The 8,494-nt window shown below is 34.9% G+C and overlaps 1 pseudogene; it reads right to left on the reverse strand.

Annotated features, from left to right (window-relative positions):
• Nucleotides 1-5,135: 5,135 nt before the first annotated feature.
• LOC120608362 (uncharacterized) lies at nucleotides 5,136-5,254 on the reverse strand (annotated as a pseudogene).
• Nucleotides 5,255-8,494: the final 3,240 nt, after the last annotated feature.

Here is an 8,494-nt window from a genome sequence, read left to right on the forward strand (position 1 = left end):
GGAGAAAACTTAGGCAAAGTTGGGTTTGGAGATGAGTGTTTAAATACAACGTTAAAAGCATGGTCCATGAAAAAAAAGTTGTGCTTTTTATCAGTTGGTCTTCATTAAAATTAAAAACTTCTGCTCTGTGAAAGACACTGTTGAGTGAATGAAAAGACAACCACAGATTGGGAGAATATTTTATAAAAAATTGCTATCCAAAATATACAACTCAACAATGAGAAAACAAACAACCCAATTAGAAATTGAGTAAAAGATCTGAACAAGCATCCTACCAAAGAAGATATAGAGATGGCAAAAAGCACATGAAAAGGTGTTCAACATTATATGTCATTAATGAATAGCAAATAAAATAAGGTACCACTCACTCTACACCTATGAGAATGGCTAAAATCCTAAACACTGAGAATACCAAATGCTGGTGAGGATGTGAAGCAACTGTAACCCTCTATTCATTGCTGATGGGAAAGCAATATAATCCAGCCACTTTAAAAATACAATTTAAAAGTTTCTTGTAAAACTAAATATACCATGATCACATGGTCCAACGATCACACTCGTTGGCATTTACCCATGTGAACTGAAACTATGTCTACATGAAAATCTGCACACGAATGTCTATAGCACCTTTGTTCATAATTGCCAAATCTTGGACGGTATCAAGATGTCCTTCAGTGAGTGAATAGATTTTTTAAAAAATCATGTGGTAAATCCAGAAAATGGAATATTATTCAGTGATAAAAGCAATGAGTCATCAAGCTACAAAAAGACATGGAAGAACCTTAAGTTCATATTGATAAGTCTGAAAAGGCTACGCAGTATATAATTCCAACAATATGACATTCTGGAAAAGAAAACACTTTGAAGATAGTAAAAAGAGCTGTGGTTGCCTGGGACTAAGGGGAAGGGAAGAGAAGAGAGATGAATAGATAGAGCACAGAGGATTTTTCATGCAATAAAACTATTCTGTATGATACCATATTGGTGGCTATGTGCCATAAATTTGTCAAAATACATAGACTGTACAACACAATGAGTAAACTCTATAGTAAATCATGTAGGAGAGAGGAGAAGCGAATATATAGGAACTCTTTATCCCTTCCATTCAATTTTTCTGTAAAACTAAAATTACTATTAAAAAATAATCTGTACTAATTAAAAACTTGAAGAAATAGTAATTAGAGAATCCTTTACTTCTGATTATGTGTCAAGGGCAGAAGGGTTTTCCTAAAAGCCCCGCAACTGATGTTCTCTTACTTCCAATTTGTAAGATTTGGGTCAAATACGGAAGTCTGTACCTAGCCAGGAGAATGGAAATGCTATGATTGCTTTAGACTAAGCAGAGTCCTTCTGGATGTGGAAGGAGCTCAGGGGAATATCAGCTCTGTACGTAACCAACAGTATCTGCCACAAATTGGGATGTTATCAAAATATAGCTAAACCATTGTAGGCTTCCCATGTACTGGCCAGTTAGGATGATAAAAATAGAGAGGTTACAATAGTAAATATAAATTTATTTCCCTCTACTCTTTAGATAATTGTGTAAAGACATTTAGACAGAATTCAAAAGACCACCTTTTAAAACTACTGTGTAAAGTCCTCCAACTTGGTTTGATCAGAGATTAAGATTGGGCTTCTCTACATTCACGTACATGCACACTGGTGCAACAAAAAGAGGATTTATTCAAATAAACAAAGGTATACATTCAAGAATGTCTAGTGAACTAAAATAGAAAACAGGAGTGCTATCAGAAAGTTTATGATATAATTTATTTTGGTTCAATCTGTGCTGGCAGATATTTGGCAGCCTTGTTCTTCCACCTCAAATTCTAGGAAATGATTGAAAAATATAAAATAATAGAAGCTCCATAATTTTAGTAAAAAGAATAAAAATGAGTTTACTCTTTGGTCCCAGAAGAACAAAACCAGAGCCTAAAAGAGACATAGAAGAGAGTCATTGTCCATCCCTACTGCCCCAACAGAAATCAGAGTCTGAAACTAGGGGATTCCTAAAAGTTGATTATTTTGGTCAAAGATCCCAGAGATCAGGACTGGGTGACTGACAGTGAACCAACTGAAGGATCAGTTCTTGAGTGGGTACAAGTCTGGATGACTTGACCCTCTGATGACCTTTTCAGAAGCCACATAGAATATGTCATAGATTTATTCACTAGAGAACAAAGCTTCAAGGACTTGTTACTTCTGCTTCCTACCCCAGTGGCCAAGGGTGCCCTATAAATCCTTTTTACCTCCAGGTTGAATAGGAATGACTGCCAAGTCCATTACTGTGGGCATCCTGCATCACAGCTTGAGAGTAAGTCTGGTTCTGAAAGTGAGAGACACAAGAGGCATTTGAGAAAAGGGGCACCTATGCAAAGCTGGTTTCGCAGCAATAATAGAACTAAGCATAAACTGAGAATAGAGCACTAGAGATATCCAATACATCTACCATGAGGATGCATTGTGCATTTATTATTTTTCTATTGCTGTGTAAAAAATTGCTACAATGTAGGGAATTAAACAACACCCATTTATGAGCTCATAGTTCTGCAGGTGAGAAGTCCACATGGGCTTGACTTGGTATGCTTTGGGTCTTAATAGTGCCGATGCCAAACTGTCAGCCCATGTGGATTTTTATGTGCAAGCTCTGGGAAGAATCTGCTTTAAGTTCATTCAAGGCATTGCTAGAGTTTAACTCATTATGGCTGTAGGACTGAGGCCTACTCTCAGTTGGAGACCACTCTTTGTTCTTAGAGGCCACTTTAAGGTCCTTGCCTGTCGAGAGTTTAGACAAGTGACTCCATGATATTGCTGCCTCTACATCCATTTTGTTTGACCAAGTGACAGGGGTTTTAAACTGACACTAGTCCTTTGGCAAGCACATGCCTTAGCTAATAGCCTGCAGAGTCACAAGGAAATGTAAGTTCCTGATATGGCTTTCCCAATGGCTCACATCTCTTTCACCTTCCAGAACCTTCCTCTTGTATACCTCTTAGATAAGACCCCCATGGAGCTTACCAAAACCCAGTTCTTAAGGTTTGAATTGACCAACCAGGCCTTAGCCAGGGAACCCCAAAGCACTACACCCCAAGAGAGGCAGGTACACCTGATTCTGCCTTTCTCTCCATCTATACCCTGCCTTGACCTCCCCATTTGGCCCCTCAAGGTATGCTGTGTACTTCATCTAGGACCTGTGAGTAATAAACTTCTCTATCTCCATTTCTCTTATCAACTTCTGTTAATGTTGTCTTACCATCCAGCACACAGGGGATCTACTTAACGAATGTTGATTTAACAAATCATAACATTGTTCCATGATCACTCTGTCTCAGCAATAGAGAACTTCCCTCCTGTCAAATTCTTCTCATGCTTCGAATCTCTTAACTTTTACTTCTGATATCAGTTTAGATATTCTATCCACCCATATATTCTTCCTATTTTAAGATCAACTGATTAATAACTTTAATTACATCTGCAGATTCTTTCTTTCTTTCTTTTTTCTTTTCTTTTCTTTTTTTTTTTTTTAAATACCAAAAACATAATGGAATTGATGCCAGGGGTTTAGGATCATGGAGACCTCTAAGAATTCATCTAACAATTCAGCCTACCAATATGGGGCAGAAGTGTTTCATACTCACATATCTAGTCTCTTCATAGTGAGCTTTCAGGGCACCATGATAAAAACAAAAACTAAATGTTTTTCTGGCAAGTAAACTAGATTATTTATAAAGGAAACAACTAGATTTCTTATAAAGGAATGAGGATCACATTAGCTCACACTTCTTAGTATCATTGGCTACTTCAAGATAGTGGAGAAATGCTTACAAATTTCAGAAGAAAAATAATTTTGAATACAGGCATTCATACCCAATTACATATGCAGTCCAAATAAACATTATCAAAATGAACAAACTCAGAATATTTAAAAAAAAAACTGTAAAAAATCTTAGTAAAAAAAAGAAAAAGAATTAAACTAGAGGAAGAAGTCTAATTTAAAAAGCAATAGAGAGTAAAAGAATAAAACTCATCATTACTTGATACTTGTCAATAGCCTGATTATATAGTTAATGACATGAAACTAAAATTCAATATAAAATGAATACTTATTTTTAATCTGGTTAGAAAAATAGTTCTGAAGATCAATAATAACAATGGTTAATCAGAGAAAGAACTAGAAAATGTAATTTGAAAATCATTCCTAATAGTACAATCTGTAAGAGACACACTCAAAGCCAAAATGAAAGATTGACAATAAAGAAAATGAAAAAAGGTACTCTCTAAAAATGCTAACAATATAAAAGCAAGTGGCATTTATATAAAAAAGAATCATAGGTACAAAGTCTTAAAAGTAACAGAGAGAAATATCTATAATGTGGCAATCGTTGATGGAGGGCTCAGTAAGTCCTGGTAATATTTAAAGTATTCAGTTTCACTATTTATAACAAAGCCATGAGATAAAGATTACTTTCTAGTATTACTTTCTAGAAAAGTAGGCTGACAGTTTGGCATCGGCACTATTAAGACCCAAAGCATACCAAGTCAAGCCCATGTGGACTTCTCACCTGCAGAACTATGAGCTCATAAATGGGTGTTGTTTAATTCCCTACATTGTAGCAATTTTTTACACAGCAATAGAAAAATAATCTAGTATTACTTTCATTCATATTTTCCAGATGAAAAAAACTGAGGTACCGAGTATTTAACTGGCTTGCCCAATCACACAGCTATTAAGTGGTAAAGATTCGATTCAGTTCCAAGTAGCCTGATTCTAGAACTAATATGGTTAAATGTAACAGTATACTCCTTCATATTTTCTGTTGATAATAAAGGCAATCATATATACATATACACACTATATATATATATAACTTTATGCTTCTAGCCATGCAGTTACAGTATATAAAAATTAAGCCTAATAAAACTGCAAGAAGTAGGCAAAGTCACAGAGTGCACGTTTTAAAGCAATTTTCTTAAAATTGCCCAATCAAAATATAAGAACAAAAATTTAATATGTATATTGAAGCATTCTTAGAAAATACATTTTGAGAAGGTTGACACTTTGTCATGGATAAACTGTTAGACGACAATGAATTATCAAATTTCTTTCTTTCTCTCTCTCTCTCTCTCTCTTTTTAAGCCTACAGCACCTGGTCTTCTTAGGTGGTCTCTCATCCAAGTACTAACCAGGCCCGACCCTGCTTAGCTTCTGAGATCAGACAAAACTGGGCGTGTTCAAGGTGGCATGGCTGTAGTCAAAGGAATTTCTAATCAGAACATTATAATTTGCTAACATAAAGCAACTTGGTCAGAATAAATCTTAGCTCAACATGCAGAAACAGAAATAGAGTATATTTTTAGAATTCTGAGAATCAAGAGCACTTGATTCACATAGAGAAATTATACATGAAACACTAATTGGGAAACATATATGTCAAGCAATAAATTTGAAAGTAGGAAGCATATGAGTAGGCAGCTTGTACCTGTAAAGGCAGAAAGAGATTGTTGGCTTTTAGAAGTATGGAACAGATTATTGTCTATTCGATCCTCATGTTTTTTTTGTTTTTTTTTTTTATCCATAAACTCATCAAAAACAAAAAAGGTAAACATCATTTTTATTAAAAGAACAGTATTGGTGATGATAAGCATAATTAAGACAGACTACAGAAAATAATTACTATTACTAATGCCATATTACTTAACAACACATATATTTTATATTTTAAAAAATAAATGGTAGTTTGAAGGTAACACAAATAGGCTTTATTTACTTTATTAATATAGCAATAATAGTGTAATGATATTCTCAAAATTAACTCATAAAGTAGATTTTAAATCAAATTCACGTACTTGTCATTGTTACCTACTTTAAGTTCTCTACTATTCTATATTTATTGCTGTTTAGACAGGCCATCATTGTGATAGCCAACATTTCTTTTTATTTGAACACTTTTGAATTAATAGAGCAGTGTTCTTCCTCTTCTCTAAGATGCAGGATTGAGGTAACATTGTTTTTTTGCCATGCTTGTAGATAATGGAAGGGGAGGCTGGAATTTGGGGATGTGCTCAGTATTCAAGATGCACATGATTCATTTATTTTTCTGGTGTCTCTCATCATGATCCCTATATGGGATACTAGTTTTCAAGATTCTTGTAGGAGAGTTAAAATTCCCAGTGGAATGACCTGCATAACTAAAAATGTACTCCTTGGTATTGGCCATGCAACTTTTCGTGTTGCCTGTTTTGTAATATAGCATAAAGGAGCTACATTTTGTAAATTTTTAAAAACCAAATTGATCTTCTTTACAGTAGGCAGTGGCAGGAAAGAAAAGGCTGCTAAGCTTGGGTCTCAGAACTGGTGATACCCTCATAAAGAATTAGGTTGAAATGGCCAAGAACATATCTTCACTGAGGCAGAAAAGACAAACTGTTAAACTTCAAGATGGCTTTTGATGAAGTCTGATCACTTGTAGAAAGGTTCTTCTAAAGTCTCCATTAACTTGGATTAGTTTCTGAATCATTTTACCAGGAAGCAGCTCAGTTTCTTATGGACAGGGAATATTCAAGGTGTGAAAAAGGTTGACAAACAGGTTTGAACACAGTCATTTGTTCCCAGAGCCCACTCAGGAACTGCCTTCAGACCCCAGAGACATGGTTCCCAGAGTTCCTATGGTCTGTGGTTTGATAAAAGATAGAGCGAAACATTCTTTAGAGGAACTAAGAACATGAGGAAGCTATTGAGAGGTTGTTCATTTATCTGGTAAAAATATAGAATTCGATTTCTTCAGGGAACTTCAGGATTATGGGGATTTGCCTTTCAATATAATCTAATTACAGTGGGAGAAGCAGAGTGACAGAGCATGCTCATAGCCAGCTCTGAGACAATAATGTGGAAAAGCCTACTCATATCTAAATTTTAGTCTTTTATGAACACAGGAGGTAAAGTTTAGAATTTGGATTTCTATAAATGTAGATGAAGATTAATATCCTTTAAAAAAGAAAGCAAGTGATTAAAAGCTTGCAAAAAACTGAAGTCCAACCGAGACTTGGAATGCTCACCGAGATGGGAGAAATTTTCTATTATAATGGATATCGTTTTGGCTGCAGCTTAGAAACTTAGAGTTCTCATTGTTAGTGATTTTTTAAGAGTCTGTAATCAGTTTATTTTGGGCTGTGATCCAAGAGTTATTTGATGTGTTTAAATTACTAAGCAATTGAGACTTAGAAAAATTAATTTTCTGAATTATTTTTCTTCTAGGTAGAAAATATGGTGTATATAATTTATTCCTTTATATTTATAGTTTTGGGAGGTGTTTTTCAATAAATATTTGTATTTTATGGTGCTGGGAAAAGGGTATATTATTTGCTTATATGGAACAAATATATAAATATGCAAATAGGCAGAGTGAAATTTTAATATTTAAACCAATGTGCTTTTCTCCTCCCAATTTGTCTACATTAACCCTGTGCTCATCAGTTGCACAGCAGCAAGGGGTTAGATATTTACTTCCTAGTAGAAATATACAGAAAAGGAGGAGAGAAAGACAGAGAGTTCATCTTTTGAGCTTTGATGTATCTGATGTTAGTCTGTAGAGTGAAATAAGATTTGGTGGCCTCAGAGAGATATGGCAAGTGGGATTGGGGCTAAAGGCTGCACAGCAAAGTGTGTAGGTTATGTAAGTAACAGAGTTGATTACAGAAAGCTACACAAATATACTTTATTTAAGGGTTCTGGCACAGGATCTTGTTATATCTATCAGGATTTTCAGATTCCTTCCACTGAATCCTTTCTAGCAGGGAAGGATTTTATTAAGAAATGGGGATAATGTCCATCAAACTTCAGACTTTATTTATTAATTCAGGTGACATTTCTATCAATCACAAAACCATGTGGAATGTGATGGCACCAGGAAATTGACACTCTCTCTAATGACAAAAGTATTCTACCTTTACTACTGTCTTGAAGCTTCTCAGTTTCTTATGGATAGGGAATATTCAAGGGATGAAAAATGTTGACAAACAGATTTGAAGACAGTCATTTGTTCTTAGAGCCCACTCAGGAACTGCCTTCAGACACCAGAGACATAGTTCCCAGAGTTCCTATGGTCTGTGCTGTTTTTACGCAGAAAAACATGTGGTGTCTGCTCTCACTAGCATCAACAATATGGATATTCTATTCCCCATTTGATTGCTTAATAGTTTATATCAGTCAAAGTCTTGGTCTGATTCACCTGGCAGGTAAAACCTATATCAAATGACAAGAAAGACTGTAAATACAGTGATTCTTTTAACTCTCTATAAATAAAAAAGGGATTTATAACATAGAGACCATTTTTCCAAATGTTGAAGGAATGTTCCAAAAATTTAGAGCAGATACAAATGGCAGGTAGCCATTAAAGTCTATTCCTTGATTGTTACATCAACAAAACTCTTTTGCTATCCTTTAATATCAAGAAAAAAAATTCTTACACACAAAAAAATTCAACTGCATTGCAAA

Source organism: Pteropus medius, unplaced genomic scaffold (genome assembly GCF_902729225.1).
Source record: "Pteropus medius unplaced genomic scaffold, Ma_sr-lr_union100, whole genome shotgun sequence".
Lineage (NCBI taxonomy): Eukaryota > Metazoa > Chordata > Mammalia > Chiroptera > Pteropodidae > Pteropus > Pteropus medius.